This window comes from Rhineura floridana, chromosome 4 (genome assembly GCF_030035675.1).
Source record: "Rhineura floridana isolate rRhiFlo1 chromosome 4, rRhiFlo1.hap2, whole genome shotgun sequence".
NCBI lineage: Eukaryota > Metazoa > Chordata > Lepidosauria > Squamata > Rhineuridae > Rhineura > Rhineura floridana.
In genome coordinates, this window is record NC_084483.1 from 186,815,227 (window position 1) to 186,838,488 (window position 23,262).

A 23,262-nucleotide genomic window follows, 5' to 3' on the forward strand; every position below is an offset into this window, starting at 1 on the left:
GTCTGGCACCTTCACTATACAGTTTTCTGCGGATGATGAAGACACATATCTTTACCCTTGCCTTTGATACCCGAGACGTGTGTTTTCAAGACATACCCTATTCCTCTGACTGCAATTTGTTTTCACTGTTTTTAATACTGAATTTTAAATTGTTGCAAGCCACCCTGGCAAAGGGCAGGTGAGAAATGTAACAACAACAACTTGAGAGCAGCATGTTGGCTACGCCTGGTTTAACAAGAGTCATTCTTTACCCTGCTGTGGGACTATTGCACCAGTTAGCACCTGCTCTATGAAATAACGAATGAAGCGTTCCTCAAAAGCTGTGGGCAATCCCTGTGGCAAGTCCCAGAGGCTACCTGACCCCATCATTGTATGTGGCCTGGAAGACAAGGTTCTACTCTCTTTGAAAATCAAATGTACAGAACACCTTATTTCGTTTTGTGGAGACTGCAATCTGGTATATGCACACAGAAGGAGGAGGTGATTATGCACCCTCTTCCGACTGTAAGTGGATCTGAGGAGTACACTCCATTTAAATTTTGAATGTTACCCTACATAAAACACAGACACACAAACTTCCTGCAGGTGGAAAAGTAGCACAGAAAGTGACCAGGCTGGCCTAGAACTTCTCCCTGCACTGGGCTAGACTTGTACTTGCCGGGAATATTTTACAAAGGAGAGCATTCGCCAGTGTGATCTCCGTCCCCTTCCCATTTAATTTATGGTCTTTAGCAGTAGTTCAGAAAAGGGCAATCAATATGATCAAGGAACTAAAGCAACCTCCCCTATGAGGAAAGGTGACAATATTTGGACAATAAGTGACTAAGGATGGACAAGATGATGCATGGTGTGGAGACAATGGCTAGGGAGTTTTTCTTCCTCTCGCATAAAACCAGAACCCAGGGGCATCCAACGAAGCTGAATGCTGGAAGATTCGGGACAGACAAAAGAAAGAACTTCTTTGTACAATTAAACAACAGCATTTGCTCCACAACAGGCAGTGATGGCCACCAACATGGATGGCTTTAAAAGAGGGCTAGACAAAGTCATGAAGGGTATTGAAAGCCAGTGTGGTGTAGTGGTTAGAGTGTTGGACTAGGACCTGGGAGACCAGGGTTCAAATCCCCATTCAGCCAGGTGACCTTGGGCCAGTCATTGCCTCTCAGCCCAACCTACCTCACAGGGTTGTTGTGGGGATTAAAATTAGGAGGGGGAGAACCATGTATACCAATTTGACCTCCTTGGAGGAAAAGTGGGATATAAATACAACAATAAATAAATAAATATTGCTATCCATGGCTACCAGCCATGATAGTTATGTTCTACCTTTGCTGTTGGAGGCAGCGTGTCTCTGAATACTGGTTGCTAGGGACCACAAGCAGCGAGAGTACTGTTTCACGCAGGCCCTTCTTATGGGTTTCCCATAGGTACCTGGTTAGCCACTGTGAGAACCAGATGCTGGACTAGGTGGGCCACTGGCCTGATTCAGCAGGGTTGTCCTTAAGTTATGCCTTTTCAGAACTCTTGACACCAGGGGTCACCAATCTTTCTGGAGCAGGGGGCACATTTCAAATTTGAGAGAGTACTGGGGTCACCAGTTACAAAATGGCTGCCATAGGGGCGTGACATAACCAAAAATGGCTGCCATGGGGGGCATGGGATAACACAAAATTAGAGAGTAATCATGGGGAAGCTTTGCCCATATTGTATTTCCATACTAGAAAAGGCTTCACCTGTTGATTTTCTGCCTTCCATACAGCTGTTAAAGGAACAACACCCCTATTTCCCCCCCCCCGTGCCAACCCTAAGCCATGGCACCTACGGGAGACGGAATGGTGGCCCCGACTTAACCCCTCACTCCCACATCATTCTTCTGCATATCTTTACCAATCAACAAAAGGAAGCAATGCCACCTAAGCTTGATCAACGTTGGCGGTGCCCAAGGATCATTCATGAAACTTGCTGTAGTCTCGTGAGCAAGGCCTCATTCTTATGCCTTGACTTTCTTTACACGGGCAGGGGTGTGGGGCTTCAGGCCCAGAGACTGAACGTAGCCCTCCAGGCCACACCCTTCACTGGTCCTGCTTCACACACCAAGTGCTACTGGCTGGCTGGAATGTGTCCCTGAACTCCAGCAAGGCTCCTTACCTGTCTCAATAGAGGATAGAGAGGGATGTGTGAATGTATGTACAAACTAGTTTACTGCACAAAGGTAAAATTTATAATTATTGCACCTCTCACTTTTGCCTCTGTCCCCGCCCACAACTGGCATATGGCCCTCAAAGGTTGCCCAGAAGGGAATGTGGCCCTTGAGATAAAAAAAAAAGTTTCCCTCTCTTGGTGGAGGGAAACATTATTTTAGGAAATGGACAGAGAGTGAATGTGCCACACTCCATTAAAAAAAAAAAGAGCCCTCTTCATGTGCAAGTTAAGTTTAGGTGAGTTCTCCCATTTATAGAACAAGAGGTTCTGTTGCAGTTTAAGGATGCTTGATGAATTTTATCTCTGCAGATTCCTCTACAAAATGATCTGATCTGCACCTTTCTGGGTAACATGCAGCTTGGAGCTTAGATATACCTTGGATTTTCCACTTCTCCAAATTTTGCACTAGTTTAAATGCATCAAAATGTGCACTTCAACACATTTTGGAGAATATTTTTTTAATGCACAGATTAATGTGGAAATAGATTGGAATTATGGGTAAAAAAATATGAAAGCGATACAGATCAGAAATGGGCAAGATTCATCCACTCCTTTTGCAATTGGTGTGCCTGAAGGCTGCACCTACTGAAGCTGCATTCAAATACACCTACAACAGTTTGAGAGTGTATGCATGAAGAACCCACATTGGATCTTTTTATCCCAGTATTACTAGATCAGGAGGAAGGCCAATGATAAGTGAGAAAGACTTGGGCAATTGGCCCCTCCCACCTGTGTGAATGTAGCCTAAGTTAGCCCTATCTCCTAAATACAGGATCAGTGTGGACTGCTTGTGGTTACTCAACAGTAAGACAAAAGCACTTTGCACATGTTCAGTAGATCCTCCTGTCCTGCATCAGGACTGAAGGATAAATTTTATTTTTTATTTAACAAAATTTGTATACTGCTTGATTGTAAAAACCTCCAAATGGTTTACAAAATGCATGATCAAACGGTTAAAAACAAGGAATTAAAAAAAAAATTTTTTAAGTTAAAACAACAACAAACTAAAAAGATTAAAACACATCAACATCTATGTGTCTGGATAGGCTTGCCTAAACAAAAGTTTTAAGCAACCGCTGAAAGGAATACAGCGAAAGAGCCTGCCCAATGTCAATAGGTGGAGAGTTCCAAAGAGTAGGTGCTGTCACGCTAAAAGAACGATTTCTTACAAATGCAGAACAAGTATTATGTGGCACCTGTAACAGGGCCAGGTCCACAGATCACAGTGCTCGAGTGGGCACATGGGGTAAAGTAGTCTCACAAGTAAACTGGTCCCAAGGTGTTAGTTAAGGGCCTTATATACCAGGAATAACACCTTGAACTTGGCCTAGTAACAAATTGGCAATCAGTGCAGATTTCTGCACAGAGGTGTTATATGCTGACAGGGTTTCACTCCTGTCAGCAATCTGGCTGCAGCATTCTGCACTAATTGCAGTTTCTGGGTCAAATGCAAGGGTAGCTCCACATAGAGTGCATTGCAGTAGTCCAGTCCTGAATTCTCCAATACCTGAACTACTGTGGCCAAGCTCTCCCAGTTGTATTACCAGGTGAAGCTGATAAAAGGCATTTCTAGCCACTGAGCCTACCGGGGCCTCCAGTAATAAAGCTGAGTCCGGAAGCACCCTCAGATTATGTACCTGCTCCTTCAAAGGGAACGCAATCCCATCCAGGGCAGGCAACTGATCACTTTCTCGGACACGGGAAGCACCCACCCATAGTGCCTCTGTCTTACCAGGATTCAAGCTCAGCTCATTTTCCTTCATCCATCCCAACATTGCGCCAAAGCGCCAGTCCAGGGCCTGCACAGCCTCTTCCGATTCAGATGTTATGGAGAAGTAGAGCTGAGTGTCATCAGCATCAGCGTGACACATTGCCTCCAAAACTCCTAATGACCACTTCCAGCAGCTTCACATAGATATTAAATACCATTGAGGATAAGATGGCACCCTGCGGCACCCCACAACACCGCGGCTGTGGGCCCGAAAGACAATCACCCAGTGCTACTCTCTGGACTCCGTCCTGTAGGTAGGACTAGAACCACTGTACCATGGTGCACCCAATTCCCATTCCATGCAGCCGGTCCAGGATTCAGTGGTCAATGGTATAGAAAGCCACAGAGAGATCAAGAGGCAGGAACAAGGTCACACTTCCACTGTCCCATTCTTTGTAAAGGTCATCCATCAGGGAAACCAGGGCTGACTCAGTCCCATGGTGTTGAGCCCCAGCTATCCCAAGCGCATCAGGGAGAGGGGGCAGAGGAGGATGAGACCTTTGAGAGCATTGAGGGAGGGGGGAGCGCTAGCAGTATCCAGTTTCTCTGGACAATCTTCCAGGCAACTTAAACCCCGCTCCACTTGAAGGTGCCTTGCCACCTGCAAGCGCTCTGCCAGAGCCGTTGGGGAGTGATCGTGCACGCGCACCAACTCCACCCCCCCAGGACTCTCTGCCTGGACCTTCAAATGTTTCCCCACCAACTTGCTCCCCGCCTCCTGAAGTCGAGTCAGCACCTTTCGAGCCTCTAGTGTCCAATGAGCAGTCAGAGGCTCACCCTGCGCAAGACGACGTGAGAAACTGGACAATCAGAGGGTGGAACCACGCAGGAGTCGGAGATTATGGGTGAAGACCTTCCCTACTTAAGGCGGCGCCCCCCTGATTGGGGTGCTGAGTCAATTTACTCCACACGCTGCCAAGAATGCTTAGTTAGCATCAGTAGTGAGTCACCCTAGATAGGTCTATGAAGCGCACTGCTTTTGATGTAACTGTGACTCTTAATAAAGCAGGAATTATTGCCAGTCTCGCCTCCGTCTCCTGTGTCGGGCTCTGAGAAGGGCACATGGCCAGGCCTGAACCCAGATTGGAACAGATCTAAATAATCCATGTCATCCAAGAATACTTACAGCTGCCCCACCACTATTCTCTCCACCACCTTCCCCAAGAAGGGGGTATCTGCGAAAACCTGATGAACCTTGGCAGTACTTTTAATTTTTAAAAAAGTTTGAGAAGTATGGATTAATGGGGTATTCCATACATCACCCATAACAGGCATTGTTCAATAATGCAAAGAGATGATTCTTGACCCCACAATGATTGCATTCAGGCATAATGGTAAAATATGGTTTATCATTATTTGAACTAGCTGCATGGACACTCTCTGTTCCTCTCCTCCAGTGCAGGTTTTGCTTCCATTTTCAGTTATGCACACACTGGCATTACATCTGAACTCTACATTTTGATTAGTCTTACCATAGTGTACTGAAACAAGGTAGCTTGATAAACCAAGGTTTGAAGTCCTGGATTACTAATGGGAGGAAGGGTAGGATAGAAATCTAATAAACAAATAAATAAAATAAAATAAGTTGACTTGTTTCACTAAAACTTCTAGGTTCCGGCTTAACACTCAACTGTGGTTAGTTAAAAACAGAAGTGGCTGGCAGGCTGAAGGAGGGAAAGGAGTGTGCGAGTGCAAGGCTTACCTAAGCTCATTCACATAATGATAAATCACAGCTTATTGTTATGTCAAAATGCAGCCAATGTATGAGTTAATAATAATGAGCTAAGAATAATGAAGGGCAATACATGGATAGGAGCAGTCAAGAAGAGATGTATTGATGTATGCAGTGCTCATATTTATGAGTAAGCAAATTTGGACATATGAGAGAAGAGATTTGAGCATCCTTATGTTTGACAATACGATTGCAAATTTGCAGACAGACTGCTTTAAAACCCATTCCCGTCTGTGTGATGTAAGCAGCTTAACTGCACAGAGAGTTGCAACCCTCAAGTCATTTCTACAGAGATCTCAACCTACAGCAAGGATAAGCACACTTCAGATGTGTGGGATCTTCTCTATTTTTTACTGGAACCCTGAGCCTTGTGCAAAACGCAAAACAGAATTAAATAATCCTAAACCTAGGAATTTCTTCTGAGAATCAGAACTGAATGGAGCTCACAATCCTTTCACATAAAAATCCATTCCCAAGCCCTCTTTATTTCAGCAATATAATTTAGGGTGGCTGGGCAAGTAATATTATGCCACTAGTGTTAAACATTTGGACGGCAGGAACCCTTGCCTGTCTACAACAGATCACTTGAAGATTCCAGTAGATCCAGACCTGCTTTCTGCATAGGGATGGGGGAGAAATTCAGTTTGCATTTAAAGGCAAACCTACCTAAAAAGCACTTTCTGAAACACAGCCATCCTTTAAAAGTCACTCTTCACCAAATTTTGCAATGCAGGTCTCCAGCCAATTAATGCATACAAAAATGCATATGCTAGGGTAAACTACTTTGCAAAAAGAGGTACTTAGGCAAAATTGCGTACAAAAACATGTATATTAGGATAAAGTCACTGATGAATTTTCATGAAGACTTTTTTAAAATGCAAACTGATGCAGAAATGTATAGAACTGAACTCCAGATTGGAACAATGAGAAATCAAAATGGTCAGATTTGCCTATCCTTATTTTTGTCCTCCCCTGATTTAGGCCACAGCTGAACCTTAAATTGAAAGCAATTCCAAGAGTAACAATCAATCCCTCTTCCCAGGAAACTCTGGGAGGAATAGGGGGTCTCCTAACAACTCTCGGGTATAAATATGTTGTACAAATAAATATTTGAAATATCGAGCAATGCAATGGAGGGGATGAGCATGCTATTTATTTATTTTTTAACAAAAAAATAAAGTGAAGAAAGTGGAACAAGGAGTTTCCTTATTGTACAATGGGGCGAATTGTCCGAAGCGTAAAACAGCAAGTTGCTCATGAATGTAGCCTTTCAACTGACCTCGGGTGAACTTTCACCAGGCTCCTCATGTATAATGCATCCCACTATCACCCTAATAGCTTCTCTAGGAATTGGTTAAGGCTCTTTCACAGAAGGCATTTATGACACATTTTGCATTAGGATTAGGTTTAGTCAAGCCAAGGCTTGATCCCCTTTGTTGAATTATCAGCATTCCCATATGCTATTATTTCAAGTGAGGATGCTTGTGAAGTAAGGCAAGGGTAGGAAAACATCCCAAAATCTTAGGCTGCATCTTCAAATATGCACACATAAACAAGTTGAAAAATGTATCACAGACCACGGACAAAGAAGATTCAAAGGAGCTCTTGGCATTCTTCCCCACAGATGGTGGTAACAGAGTAATCAGAAAGCTCTTTTTTTAATGGCAACAATGGGGCACTGACAGAACTGAAGAACCGGTGCTTAAACAAGGAACAAGATTAAAAATACACCACTAAGCCCTGACCATATTTATCCTAGTTTTTTTAATCAGTGAAGGGAGCCAGATTATAACAAGGGTTTCTAGAATTCCATATTTGGATTTAGCTCTCTACAAGGCTAGATGTCAAGATGGGTTATTAAAACTGTTAAGAATAGAACTAAGTTTAGGCAAATCGTGAAGGAGCAAAAACTAGAGATGACGCAGCAAGTTATCAAATCCAGGTGCAATTCTGCAGAATTTCAAGGGAATCAACTCAAACTAAATAGCAGGGAATCTCTAAGGGACATGAAGTTCCACTTGGATGTAATTAGAGAGAGATTAGAGAAGAAAAATGAATTATTCATATGATTATGGGATATTCATCCACACTTAGGAATGTTGTAAACTAGATCAGAGGCAGATACACAAGAAGTAACATCTGGGGCAGAACACAATGGCTAAGCCCGTTTGTCCAGGACTGGTCCAACTGCACAAGCAAACCAATTAAGTTGCGAGGAGCAGTAATGTTAAGGGCTGCAATCAAGCAACATATAATCCAGGAGGTACACCTCAACATGATTTTCAAGGGATCCCACTGGGGCCAACCTTAGGCATTCAGATGGGTGGTGAGTAGCACGGCAATATGCACTGTATCTCCAACAGATGTGGGGAGATGCCACAGCTCAGTGGCAGAGCACATGCTTTCCATGATGAAGGCCCCAGATTCATATATCCAGTTAAAAAGGATGGTAGGAGATCCCAGGAAATATGAGCATCTCAGACCTTGGAAAGTCACTGTCAGGGTAGATAGCCCAGAGCTAGGTGAGCCACACATAATATTGAAGTAAAATGCCTGTGCACCGGGATAGCCAGGAGGCAACCTGAGGGGCCACACCAAATACACCATCATGTATACACCAAATACACCACACAATCTTAGGACACACAAAAGGAAGCATTTCTTCGCAAAGTGCATAATTAACTTATCTACTCTGCAGATTATTTAGATCCATTCCAATCGGGCTTCAGGACTGGACATGGAACTGAAACAGCCTTGGTCGCACTGGTGGATGACTTAAGGAGGGCGTTGGACAGGGGAGAATATGCATTCCTTGTCCTCCTGGATATCTCAGCGGCTTTTGATACCGTCAACCACGGTATCCTTTTGGATCGCCTGGAGGGAATGGGAATAGGAGGCACTGTTTTACGGTGGTTCCGTTCCTATCTCTCAGACAGGCATCAGCGGGTGGCATTGGGGGATGAGGTTTCAGACCCTTGGCCTCTCAATTGTGGTGTGCCACAGGGTTCTATCCTCTCCCCCATGCTGTTTAACATCTATGTAAAGCCGTTGGGAGCCATCATCAGGAGATTTGGGCTGCGGTGTCACCAATATGCGGATGACACCCAGCTCTATCTCTTGTTCAAGTCCTCGCCAGAGGTGGCTGTGGATACCATTTCCAAGTGCCTGAAGTCCGTAAGTGAATGGATGGGAGGAAATAGGCTGAAGCTAAATCCTGACAAGACCGAGGTGCTGCTTGTGGGTGACAAGAGAAGGTTAGGAGATATAGACCTGGTGCTTGATGGGGTGAAATTGCCCTTGAAGGACCAGGTCCGTAGCCTCAGGGTCATTCTTGACTCCCAGCTGTCCATGGAGGCTCAGGTTTTGGCAGTGAGCCGGGCAGCTTGGTATCAACTTCATCTAATACAGAGGCTGCGTCCTTACCTTCCTGTCCATCTTCTCCCACGGGTGGTACATGCCCTGGTCTCCTCTCGCTTAGACTACTGCAATGCGCTCTACGTTGGGTTACCCTTGAAAACGGTCCGGAAACTACAGCTGGTACAGAATGCGGCGGCACGTTTGATTAAGAACAGCCGTCGCCATGATCACATCACTCCAGTGCTAGAAGATCTACACTGGTTACCAGTTGTTTACCGGGCCCAATTCAAGGTGTTGGTATTAACCTTTAAAGCCCTATACGGTTTCAGCCCAGGTTATCTAAAGGAGCGCCTCCAGCATCACCAAACATGCCGCCTGACGAGATCAGCCACTCAAGACCTTCTCTCGGTCCCACCAGTTAAAACAGCTAGGCTGGTGCGGACCAGAGAGAGGGCTTTTTCGATTGTGGCCCCCACCCTCTGGAATTCATTGCCCTATGATCTTCGCCATGCCCCCTCCCTGCCAAGTTTCCGTCAAGCCTTGAAAACCTGGCTATTCAGGCAGGCCTACAAGATCCCGGGAGTAGATTAATTTTATCTTGCTTCAGCTGTGGATGGTTTTAGATTAATTTTAGATTGAAGCTTGGTTACCATGTTGTATTTTATATGTAGTATTTTATTTTAATTTGTACGTCGCCTAGAGTGGCCGCTGACCCGGCCAGATAGGCGACTCAGAAATAAAATTTATTATTATTATTATTATTTGCTGCCACAAGATGTGATGATGATCATTAGCTTAAATCAGTGGTTCTTAACCTGGGGTGCATGCACCCTCAGGGAGGACGAGACACTTTTTCTAGGAGTGCAAGGCGTTGTTCAAGAGATTTTTAAAATTCATTTAATCTTAGCTAAGTTAGGCTAAAACTTACATTAAAATAAAATAAAATAAATGAATGGTATTTTTTCAGGGGGTGCGAGAGGATATTTTGGAAATCCAAGGGGTGCTGGCAATGGAAAAGGTTAAGAACCACTGGCTTAAATGAATTGAACACATTCACGGAGAATAATGGCTACTAGTTAGGATGGCTGTATACTGAATCCACTATCAGAGACACGATACTTCTCTATACCAGTTATTGGGGAACGTAAGTGGGAGAGGTCATTTGTCCCCATGTGCTGCTTGAAGGCTTCTCAGAGGCACCTGGCTGCCTACCACAGAGAAACAGGATGCTGGATTAGATTGGCCAGCAGGGCTCTTCTTGTGTAGCTTTACTCAGAAACAAGTCTAAAAATATTTTAAGAGGATTTACTTCTGTAACTATGCTTAGGATTGCAGCATTAAAAATGAGATGTGTGTGTGTGTGTCGGGGGGAACTGGATTAACAGCCTTGTAAATTAGATGCATGAACCAGGGAAAGTTAGAAATTATCAAGCAAGAAATGGAACGTATCAACATTACAATACTTGGAGTGAGTGAATTAAAATGGACAGGAATGGGACATTTCCAATCAGGCAACTACAAAATATTTTATGCAGGAAATGAGAAATTAAGAAGAAATGGGGTTGCTTTAATAGTGAGAAGTGATGTAGCAAAAGCAATTAGGAGCTACAACACAAGGTCTGAGCGAGTGATATCAATGAGATTAAATGGGAAACCTATTAACATAACCATCATCCAAGTCTACGCTCCAACGGCAAACGCAGAAGAGGAAATTGAGAGATTTTACGCAGAAGTACAGGAGGAAATTGATCACACACCAAAACAAGATGTGCTGATAATCATGGGGGACTGGAATGCAAAAGTAGGGAACAGAGAAGAACTAGGAATTGTGGGGAAATAGGGCTTAGGAGACAGAAATGAAGCAGGAGAAAGACTTATTGAATTCTGTGAAGCCAATAATTTGTTTCGTGCAAACACATTTTTTGAGCAACCAAAAAGATGACTGTACACGTGGACATCACCAAATGGTCAATATGGGAATCAAATTGATTATATAGTTGGTAGCAGAAGATGGAGAAGTTCCATACCTCCTGCAAAAACAAGACCAGGAGCAGACTGCAGTACAGATCATGAACTGGTCGTATCGAAAATCAGAGTAATGCTAAAGAAGAACAACAAAACAATCATAATGCCAAAATACAATTTAGATAACATCCCAGAAGAACATAAAGATCAAATAAGGAACAGGTTTGAGGCTTTAAACTTACTTGACAGAGAACCAGAAGAACTATGGACTGAAGTCAGAGACATTATAAGGGAAGAATGCAAAAAGACAATACCCCTAGTTAAAAAGACCTTAACGGATGACTGAAGAAACTCTTAAAATGGTTCAAGAGAGAAAGAAAGCAAAAGCAAAAGGAAACAGAAAAACGGTCAGAATCCTAAATGCAACAATACAGCAACTAGTACGTAAGGAACAAAGAGAACTATTACAATAGTTATTGTATAGAAATGGAAGAGGACAACAAAAAGGGAAGAACAAGAGCCCAATTCCAAAAGATTAAAGAAATGAAAGAGAAATTTAAACCAAGAGTAGGGATGCTGAATAATCAACAGGGGAACACAATGACTGACCGAGATGAAATAAAAGGAAGATGGAAGCAATACACTGAAGAACTCTATAAAAGAGACGCCAGGATGACAGATTCATTCATGGAGGAATCGTATGATGAAGATCCAGAAATGTTAGAATGTGAGGTGAAAGCTGCTCTTAAAATACTTGGAAGAAACAAATCACCAGGAACAGGTGGCATACCAATAGAGTTGCTACAAGCTACTGAGACTGAATCTGTCCAAATTTTGACAAAAATTTGTCAAGAAATATGGAAAACTAAACAATGGCCCACAGACTGGAAGCGTTCAATATACATCCCAATTCCAAAGAAAGGGGACCCCAGGGAATGCAGTAATTATCGAACTATTGCCTTAACATCCCATGCAAGTAAAGTAATACTCAGTATTCTACAACAAAGGCTCTTCCATATATGGAGTGAGAAATGCCAGATGTCCAAGAAAGGGAAGAGGCACCAGAGATCATATCACAAACATACGCTGGATAATGGAACAGACCAAGAAATTTCAGAAGAAAATCACTCTGTGCTTTATAGATTACAGCAAAGCTTTTGACAGTGTAGATCATGGAAAACTATGGAATGCTTTAAAAGAAATGGGGGTGCCACAGCATCTGCTTGTCCCGACGCGCAACCTATACTCTGCACAAGAGGCTACTGTAAGGACAGACTATGGAGAAACCAATTGGTTCCCCATCGGAAAGGGTGTTAGACAGGGGTGTATTATATCACCCTATTTGTTTAATCTAAACACAGAACATATCATACGGAAAGCGGGATTGGACCAAGATGAAGGAGGTGTGAAAACTGGAGGGAGAAATATCAATAATGTAAGATACCATACTACTAGCAGACAATACCATACTACTAGCAGAAACCAGTAATGATTTGAAATGAATGCTGATGAAAACTTATTTATTTATTTATTATTTGATTTATATCCCACCCTTCCTCCCAGCAGGAGCCCAGGGTGGCAAAATTAAAGAGGAAAGCACAAAAGCAGGACTATAGCTGAACATCAAAAAGACTAAAGTATTGACAACAGAAGATTTATGTAGCTTTAAAGATGACAACGAGGATATTGAACTTGTCAAGGATTATCAATACTTCAGCACAGTCATTAAGCAAAATGGAGACAACAGTCAAGAAATCAGAAGAAGGCTAGGACTGGGGAGGGCAGCTGTGAGAGAACTAGAAAAGGTCCTCAGATGCAAAGATGTATCACTGAACACCAAAGTCAGGATCATTCAGACCATGGTATTCCCGATCTCTATGTATGGATGTGAAAGTTGGACAGTGGAAAAAGGGAAAAATCAACTCATTTGAAATGTGGTGTTGCAGGAGAGCTTTGCGCATACCATGGACTGCGAAAAAGACAAATAATTGGGTGTTAGAACAAATCAAAGCAGAACTATCACTAGAAGCTAAAATGATGAAACGGAGGTTATCGTACTTGGACACATAATGAGAAGACCTGATTCACTAGAAAAGACAATAATGCTGGGCAAAACAGAAGGGAGTAGAAAAAGAGGAAGGCCAAACAAGAGATGGATTGATTCTATAAAGGAAGCCACAGACCTGAACTTACAAGATCTGAACAGGGTGGTTCATGACAGATGCTCTTGGAGGTCACTGATTCATAGGGTCACCATAAGTCATGATCGACTTGAAGGCACATAACAACAAAAGTTAGATGCAGTAAAACAAACAAAAAAGTTGTATGTTTGCTGCAAAGAGGAGAGGGGAACCTGTGGCCCTTCAGATGTTGCCAGTGATGGCTCGTCGGGGGGAAGGCAGGCAGCAGCCACTAGCACCTGGTGGAGTCAGAGCCACTGAATGGCAGCACCACACCATGGCTTGTTGTAAGAAAGAAGGCAGGCAGGTGGGGGGCTGGCTAAGGGCAGACTGAGGTTGGTGGGCCAGTGCCCCATTTGCCTTAATGGACCAGCCTCCATTGGGTGCTGCTGATCTACAGTTCCCATCATCCCTGACCATTGGCTATGCTGCCACAGGCTGTTTAGAGAGTTGGAGTCCAACAATGTCTAGAGGGCCACAAATCCCCCATCCCTGCCATAACAGGTAACTTAGTCTTTACAGTGGGGGCTCTTTGTCTTTTGGATTATACATCTTTTCCCACCTTTGAGTGACTCCTTATCAATTAAGAAGCAGATACCACCAAACAAATCCTTGTATTAGTCAAGGCAACTAATAATTCCTTCCATCTGAGTGCCTTCCCAGACCCTTTGTCAAAGTTCTGTTGTAACAGGTACACGTAGACGGGTGGGTATATTTTTGCATGCATCTGCAAGACTGGATTTCACAAATAAGCCCCAAGGTAGCCAACATGGTGCTCTGCAGGTGAGTTGCTGCCAAATTACAACTCCCATAATCTCCAACCATTGGCCATGCTGGCTGGGGCTTATGGGAGCTCGAGTTCAACAACGTCTGGAGGGCACCATGTTTGCTACGCCCAAGCTAAAGAAAGAAATCTGAGTATTACTAAGTAAACGAATAGCCGAGAATAAAATATACAAAAACATCCATTATACAGCATGCAGCTAAGGAGAGAGTGAAACATAAAATGGAAAAAGACCGCAATTATAATACTATTATACCAATCCATATCTTTTGGAGATACTTTGTAGATTGCACCGGTACATAGCTTAAACTGGAACGAGTTCAGCAAAGAAAAACAAAGTGATTAAAGAACTTAAAGATTTAGTATTGTTTGCTGCTGGGAAAGTATGAGAAAAGGGAATGTACTAACACACTGTATGAAGGAAATATATAAGCTACTCCCCCCCCCGCCCCTGCCCCACTTATAACAATAGAGAACAAGCAGCCATAAAAAAGGATTGGTGACAAATTCAGAGGTGATAAATTAAAATCGACATCTTTGATTTTTTATCTTCAGGGGAGCACCCACAGCCAAATGGGGAACCCCAAAAACAGTCCAATTAAGACCCAGCATGTTCAGTGGTCATGGAATGCTGTTGGAGAAGTGGGAGAGAACTGGCGGAATGCACTGCAGACGCCGCTTGTTCCTTTTCATATTTACGCCGCCACTTAAAGCAGTGTTTCACTATAAATAGCTCAAGTTCATAGGTTATTCTCTGCCATATGGCCTTTAGAGCAGCTGAGAATCATAAAAATGTGAACTACATATAACACTACCACAATTTTTACACAGCTGCGGCAGTGGTACATGCGCAGGAGCACTTTCAACTCAAAAAACTAAATCTTACTGAGAACTTAAGAAGCCCCCCCCCCAAAATCCCTGAAAGCCTAAACGTCTGAACAGACCAGGTGTATCTTTCTTAAGAAGGAACTTCACACCTTGGGATCCATGCTGAAAACCTCTGTTTCTACATATGGAAAGTCTCATCTTCATCAAATACGGCATCCAGTGTAACAACTCTCTGTCCAAACTTAACTCATGGGGAAATGAGTTTCCTTCTCACGGGAAGAAGGAAACAGTATCCTAATGCTACCCTAGATCCAGGCCATTTAGGGCTTTAAAAGGATAAACACAATACCATTAAACTGTTTAACCAATGAAGCTGGGACAAGGCTGGTGTTAAGCAATCCCTGCAGTTAGCTCTAGAACAAGCCACGTAACTGAAATCTGTTCCAGTTGAAGCTTCCAAGCTGTCTTCAAGGGCAGCCCCATGTGAAGCCCTTCTGCGCAAACCCCACAACTCCCATGAAAAATTATGACTATAATTTCCTCATTTTTTAAAATCTCGTGCAGGCCATGCCTTTATTTCTGTACCGCTGGAGCACAAAACAAAATATATATTCACTAATAGGCAAAAAACCTCCCGATTTAAGAATGTACCTATAGCCAACAAATATTTCTATCAAACTTTAAAAAGCAGGGAAATTGAGCAGCTATAGTGAATGCACCAGGAGAGCAGGAGACCTGACCTCCTCTCTGAGATATTGTACTGCCCTACAGATTTGTCAAAATGTAAACACAGTTTGGGCTGGTCTTTCACAGTCCAATCCAGTTCCTCTGTAACTTGGGAGAATTTGGTAACGTGCCTCTGAGCATATGCTGAGGGATGGCAACACCTGCCATCTCCAAAGATGGAGAATTACATTTTTGTATGTTTCTTGGTGTTCTAACTTTGCTTCTTTCCTGTGTTACTACTGTTTCCACAGAGAATCCAACCTAGAAAGTTATTATTTCTCTCAGTATTCATCCTAGAAATCTGTGTCAAATTTATTTTTATTAATTTATTTTTATTAATTTCTTTTAATTGTTTTTTATATTATTATTAACTTTTTGATACAGAATTACACATTGATTACAACCTCCAAACACGAGTACTGCTTGACATAAAAAGAAAAATTATATAACCAGAACAAACCTGAAACTCCCCCCTCCCATTTGCTGCAGAATATTGAATTTAAAGCCCATATATAATAGAGATCAGAAAATTCTTAAGATAAAGTTAAAAAACAGATATGGGACACATACATATATCAATATGAGTTTTTAAAGCACCTATCACTGTCTATCAACTTATAAATACTAAAACAAAAAATACAAAATTAACTCACATACAATGTTAGGCGTTCCAGATTTGAGCGTAATGTGGAGGAGGGGGATGGGAACAGGCAGGAGGGGAAGGGGGAGGACAGGTTTGATAATTTGCATGTTTATTGAGTTCAGTAGGATTTACTCCTGTGCAATCATGTTTAGGATAGGTAAAACTGACCCTGGGGAGGGAGGCATGGAGTGGGGCAGTGGCAGAGGAAGAAGGAAGAGCTGAGAGGAGGAAGAGGAGAGGACAAAGGGAGAGGGGAAGGAGGGGAAAGGCAGGTCTGATCATTTGCATGCTTATTGAGTTCAATGTGATTTACTCCCATGCAATCATGGTTAGGATAGGTAAAACTGATCATGGGGGAGGACAGGGAAGGAGGGAGGGAGGGGAGAGAGGAGCAGAATGGGGAGAGGGGGAAGGAGGGGACTGGGAGGGGTGAAGGAAGGTGAAGGGAAGGGGCAAAAGGGAGGTGATGGGAGGGAGGAGGTGGGGAGAGCAGGTTTGATCATTTGCATGCTTATTGAGTTCAATGGGATTTACTCCCATGCAATCATGCTTAGGATAGGTGAAACAGGAAACTGAGGAGGAAGAGGTGGAAGGAGGGGACTGGAAGTGGAGGGAGAGGGGAAAGGGGGATGAAGAAAGGGTGAGGGAAGGAGCAAGAGGAAGGGGAAAGGAAGAGGAGGGCAGGCAGGTTTGATCATTTGCATGCTTTTTGTGTTCAATGGGTTTTACTCCTGTGCAATCATCTTTAGGATAGGTGAAACTGAGGTGGGGGAGAGGCAGGGAGGGGAGAAGATTGGGTGGGTGGGCACTGGGCAGAGGGGAAGCCCCTTTCCTTTCCAAAAGGAAAACACTCTGAACAGTATCATTGTTTTTCAGCGTTTCCCCCACCTTTTTATTCTACAGCAGGCAAATGTAGCCTCCCAACCAAATTTAAACCAAAGCTGTCCCTGGCCACATCCACACCAGACCTTTATTTCACTTTTGACAGTGATGGCTTCTCCCAAAGAATCCTAGGAAGTGTAGTCAGTGAAGGGTGCTAAGAGTTGCTAGGAGACGCCCTGTTCCCCTGAGAGAGCTTCAATCAGAGTGGCTGACTATTAAACCACTCTGGCCATTGGAGCTCTGTCAGGGGAATAGGAGTCTCCTCTCAGCACCCTTCACAAACTACACTTCCCAGGATTCTTTGGGGGAAGCCATGACTATCTAAAGTGAAATCAAGGTCTGGTGTGGGTGTGGTCCCCTGATTAGGCAAGCCAAGCAGCTGTGAGTCTGTCTTTTAGAACACTGACAGTTGGTTCTTACTGAGCATGCCCGGGCTTATCATTGACTGTAATGCTAAATTTCTTAAATTAATTAAAAATCAGCCAGGCATTTTTTTAAACTTTTAAACTGCAGAAGATGAAGGTCAGAGTATGGGGCAAGGTCAGTAATAGGATTACAGGTACTCTGTGAACATGGCTGATTTTTAATTAATTTCAACAGATTATGAGCACTCGGACAGAAAAAAGTCCAAAAGGGGTCTGGGTTTTTTCTCTCTGTTTTTACACTTTGAACTCTTTATCCTCTCTGATTGTTTTGTGTATCGCCACAAAAATTGAGAGGGTTGTTAAGCAAGCATTTCTGAGTTCAAGACTATAGGTTTTGTAAGGTTTTGTTTTGAAATGTGCTTATGGGAAGCAGCAGAATGGCATGGGGGTATTTTCAATTTAACATTGTGGAATGGGAAAAATCCATGCTAGCTATAGTATACAGCCACTGTCATAGCTGTATAATGCAGCAAACAGGAATAGCCTGTCCATTCTGCATCACGTCCACCTTACCTCCTTCTAGTACACCCAGGGTATGGTCTGAAGGCACATGAGGCTACCAACTTGCTGAAGCTAAGCAGGCCTGGGTCTGTTCATTGCCTGGGAACATATATGCCACTTTGGGTTTCTATGATGCAAGAAAGGTGGGATAAAAATATAAGACAGAAAGAAAGAAATACACAAGGACATGTTATAGCTCTATCCATGCAGGATTTGGACTAGAGATGTAGCGGACTAATTTTATTGTCTGGAAAGTCTCAAGGCTACAAGACTGATTTGTTTACAATTGTGGTATCCATAACTACATCAGCAGAGACCGGATCAGACCCAAGGGAATCAGCATCAGTTCCCGAATTTTAGATATGAAGTTCCTGCTAATGCAGTCCATTAGCCTTTCATGCAGCCCTACTTAATTGCTGACTCATGTTCCATTATATCGGTCCTAATTTCGCAGGTCTGTTTTTGCTCATCAGCCCTTCTGCCTAGCCAGCTGTACTGACTTTGCATTTTGTTTTATCATTCCATTTTATTTCTTTGCAGCTCCCCTTTCCAGTTTTATCAAGAATATTTTTGAATTCTAACACAAAAGCATCTGCAATTTCACAGAGATGCTCAATCCATGTATGGGATAAAACCCTCCTTCCTTCCTTCCAGTTTTAAGATCATATAAAGCCATCAGGCTCAGTTTTGAGAATACCTTCCAAGGTCCCAAACTGTCTTTAATTCAGACAAGATGGAGCTACTATGGGTGTGCAAGGTTATTGGTCTGGATGGTGAGGTACAACCAGTCTTGGATTAGGATCAAGTTCATAGCTTGGGAGTTCTCCTGGACTCAGTGCTATATGTGGAAACACAGCTACTGGCATGTAGGTGAGAACCCATCTAGAGCAGCTGAATCTGACTTTGGTTACTCATGCACTGGTTATTTCCAAACTTGACATCTGTAATGCACTTCACACAGGGCAGCTTTTGATGACAGTTCAGAAATTTCAACTGCTGCAGTACTTAGTCACCCAGATGTTGGTGCGGGACAGGCAATCAGAACATGAGACATCAATGCTCTTTTAGTTGTACTGGTTGCTGGTATATTTCTGGACCTAATTCAAAGTGGTGGTTTTGGCCCTAAAACCCTAAAATGATTTGTGACCAGGTTACTTGGAGGGCTGCCTATACCCAGACACAAAACCCAAACAAATCCCAAGCGTTTCTCCATACTGGCTCCCAAGGCTATGGAACTCCTAGCCCACTGAGGTATGTACAGACTTAACCTTGCAAACCTGGCAGGTCTTTAAAATGTCTTTATTTCAGGCCTCTTCTTGAGTGTGGTCATTAATTGTGGTATTTAAACAAAAATACAGGAGCTGTTGCAAAATATTTTTTAGCATTGTTTATTTATGTGAATTTGAATGTGAATTGTTTTATTTACTTTGATCTGGCTTGTAATTTTTTTAAAAAAAGTTTATGCTGTTTTCAAATACTGTTTTTTTCTTTGTTTTTTAAAAAACCTATTTTGTACACTATTTTGTACTTGATAATTGTGTAAGCTGCCTTATAAAGGCTACGCCCAAAAAGGGGCTCTATAACTATCTGTAGAAAGAAACGCTTGGCAACTGGTCTAACAGATACTCCTCATCATTCTGTGCCTCTGTCAGTCGCCCAAGGAAGATAAATTTTCAAAACTATATTCTGCAGTGTAATGGCATTCAGTGGAGCCGTAATTATTATTTTACAAATGTATAAACCACTTCACAGGCCAAGGCCATCAAAGCTGTAGTCATGATGAAAATGAAAATATACACAATGAAATGGAAATGGACTGCCTGGAAGTCAATCCTGACTTATGGCGACCCTATCAATAGAGTTTTCATGGTAAGCGGTATTCAGAGGTGGTTTACTATTGCCTTCCTCTGAGGCCGAGAGGCAGTGACTGACCCAAGGTCACCCAGTGAGCTTCATGGCTGTGCGGGGATTCGAACGCTGGTCTCCCAGGCCATAGTCCAACACTCTAACCACTCCACCACACTAGCTCTCTATACACAAATCCTAAAACAATTAAAGCCATGCCTACAAACAACAGAACCATATTTACAGATATACAGTTAATGTTTCATAAATGACTGGATCATATCTCAGGGAAAGCCTTCCTAAACAAAAACACCTTCAGTGGGCTTCTAATCATCATGTTGAGTGAAAGTCTAATTTCAGCTGGTAAGTGATTCCAGAGGGCTAAAAGCCCATTTTCTAGTACAAACTAAGCACACCTCTGGAGCATACAGTACTCTCAGCAATGCCCCATAATATTCCAAAGCAATGTAGGATGTCTACATACTACTCTCCCTAACTTAAGAACAGGGGCTTATGCAATTTTTGCCTCATTTCAAATAATGAGTGAAATTTATGGTCCACGCAGGAAGTGAACTGGCAAAGCACTGAACTAATAAACTTGGAGAGAAAGGACTTCTGCATACTGGGAGCAGTGAAGCATGGCTTATCCCGCAGTCACAATCCCCCAAGGCTAGTTTCCGTGATGTTACATTTCACCAGGCCTCTTGGCAGATGGAACATATAGATTTGCTTTATTTGTTTAAATCATGAGCCCATTGAAGACTGTTATCCTATACACACTTACCTGAGAGTAAGTTCCATTAAGTGGACATGGATAGGATGGTATATTATTACAATTGTCCATTTATCTCAAAAAGCTCAATGTGTGATCTACTTTTCAGGAGAGGTGATGGGAACAGTTAGGACTTTTCTTTCCTAGTTTGATTTTCTGCAGTGTGAAAAACTTGAGCTTAACAGAATCAAAGTTGAAAGAGACCTCACAAGAACATAAGAAGAGCCTGCTGGATCAGGCCAATGGCATCCTCTTCTCACAGTGGCTAACTAGATGCCCATGAGAAGCCCACAAGCAGGACCCAAGTGTAACAGCACTCTACCCTCCTGTACTTTCCAGCAACTGGCATTCATAAGCATACTACCTCCAACAGTGGAAGTGGAACATAGCCTTATCCTCCATGAATAATCCTCAAAGTCATCTAGTCCAACCTACTCCCAGTGCAGGGAAACTGCTGCTTACAGCATCCCTAAAAGTTTGCCACCAGACTCTGCTTAAAACCCTCTAAACGAGAGAAAGCCACGCACTTTCCAAAGCAGTTTGTTCCATTATCACACAGTTCATACTGTCAGGACCTTCTTCCTCATGCTTAGTTGAAGTGCCTTTTCTTGTAATTTGCATATTGTGGTTTGTGCTCTACACTCTGGAGCCAGCATGGGAACCAAGGGCCAAACACCCCTCTGTCCGGCCCTTGGGACTCTCCTCAGGCCATAGTTCTCACCACCTCTGCTCTGCGCCCTCTTCAAGTACTTTTGCCTGGTTGGAATGTGTCTTCAAGATGTGATAATGCCTCTTGCTTGCCTGATGGAGGGTGGATGCCCACAGAAACCTCTACCTTATGCGCGGCTGGAATGCGGCTGACCGTACAAAGTTAAGAGTCACTTCTAGTGCTGTCCCACCACCAACATGCGCCCCCTGGAATGTTGACTATGACAGAATGCAGCCCTCTGGCTGAAAGTTTCCCTACCCTTGCTCTGGAGCAACAGAAAACAAATTTGCTCTTATCATCTACGTGACAACCTTTCAAATATTTGAAAATGGCTGTCATGTCACCTCTCCAGGTTAAACACACCCAACTCCTTCTATCTTTCCTCTTAGGATGCGATTTCCAAGCCCTCCAACCATCTTTGCTCCCCTTCTCTGGACATGTACCAGATTCTCAATATCCTTCTTAAAACTGTGGTGCCCAGAACTGGACAGAACTGCTCCTGGGGAAGTCTGACCAAAGCAGAATAGAGCAATACTATTACTTCTCATGATCTGGGCACTATACTTCTGTAGATGCAGCCCAAAACTGCATCAGCATTTGTTAGTCACAGCATGATATTGCTGGCTCATGCTTAGTTTCTGGTCTACTAAAACCCCTAGATCAGTAGTTCCCTTCACTCCTGCCATCCCACGGACTACTTGCAAACTGCTGAGAGTCTTGGCAGACCCCTTTTGTAGCAATTGTAATGCACTGTGTTATAGATGTTGTATTTTTACAGATTTATTTATTTATTATATTTATACCCCGCCTTTCTTTTCATCCTAGAAACCCAAGGCGGCTTACATATGTTTCCCAGGTGGTCTTCTATCCAGGCACTGACCTTACCTGACCCTGCTTAGCTTCAGCAGGGTCCTGGCTTCATGTGCCTTCAGACCATAGCCTGGGATTTGTAGCAGACTACCTGAATGAAGCTCACAGAACACCAGTGGTCCACGTACTACAGGTTGGGAATCCCTGTCCTAGATCTTTTTCACACATACTTTCATACTCTTACAAGAGAACCATCACTACTGTACTTTCCAAAGACAAAGCATTTTATACATTCTCATCTCAGGTCTTATTCCATCTTCCCAAAATTTATCCTGTCCCAGAGTCATATCACTGTGGGTCACCAACCTGGTGTCCTCCAGGGCTTTTGGACTACAACTCCCATCAGCCCCAGCCCACAGCTTTAGTCCAAAACACCTGGAGTGCTATAGGTCATATCCCACATCCCACCAATGACAAAGACCTCATTTTAATTGTTTCAGTCACAGGCCGCAGTTTTGACTCTGCCAACACTACTAGAGACAGAACAATCCTATACATGTCCAGCCAGAAGCAAGACTCACTAAACTGAATGGGATTTACTCCCAGGTAAGCATGTATAGGATTGCACCTTAAATCTTTCACACCTATGTGCTTAACTATGGCTGGAATGTTTCCATTATTGCAATATCCTCCTAGTGCTGACCATACACCCAGTGATCCCATCCCTTGGGAGAAACCACCTGTTCCAGAAGCATAATTTTTCTCTTTCATTTCTCTTGGCTAAGTAGACTCAAATATCCTGGCAACCTGACTCAAACATCCACAAAAATGGCATTTTAAAAATAATCCACCCGGATAAATTTTACACAAAATTAAAAGAGACAAAGAAAGTTTGCAGTGGGTCAGTCGTCTTTGTTCACTGACATGTGGATCAGCTTCCAAGGTAGTTAACTGCAAATAACTCAGATATAGGAGGCTAGTGAATTAAATTCTTTTTTGCCATGTGCTTGTGACTCTATATTAAAGATATAAAATTGTTCAAGATTCATCAGTGTTTTGGACCCAATATCATTACTACTTCCCAAAGAATATTCCCACTTTAGGAAAGTCTTCAGCTTTGGTCCCAGGCT

At 43.0% G+C, this 23,262-nt stretch overlaps 1 protein-coding gene across 2 annotated transcripts in view; it reads right to left on the reverse strand.

The window, feature by feature from the left end:
* Positions 1–23,262, reverse strand: part of TTL (tubulin tyrosine ligase) — a 51,164-nt gene that overhangs the window by 25,049 nt on the left and 2,853 nt on the right. The gene's annotated exons all lie outside the window — the stretch shown is intronic.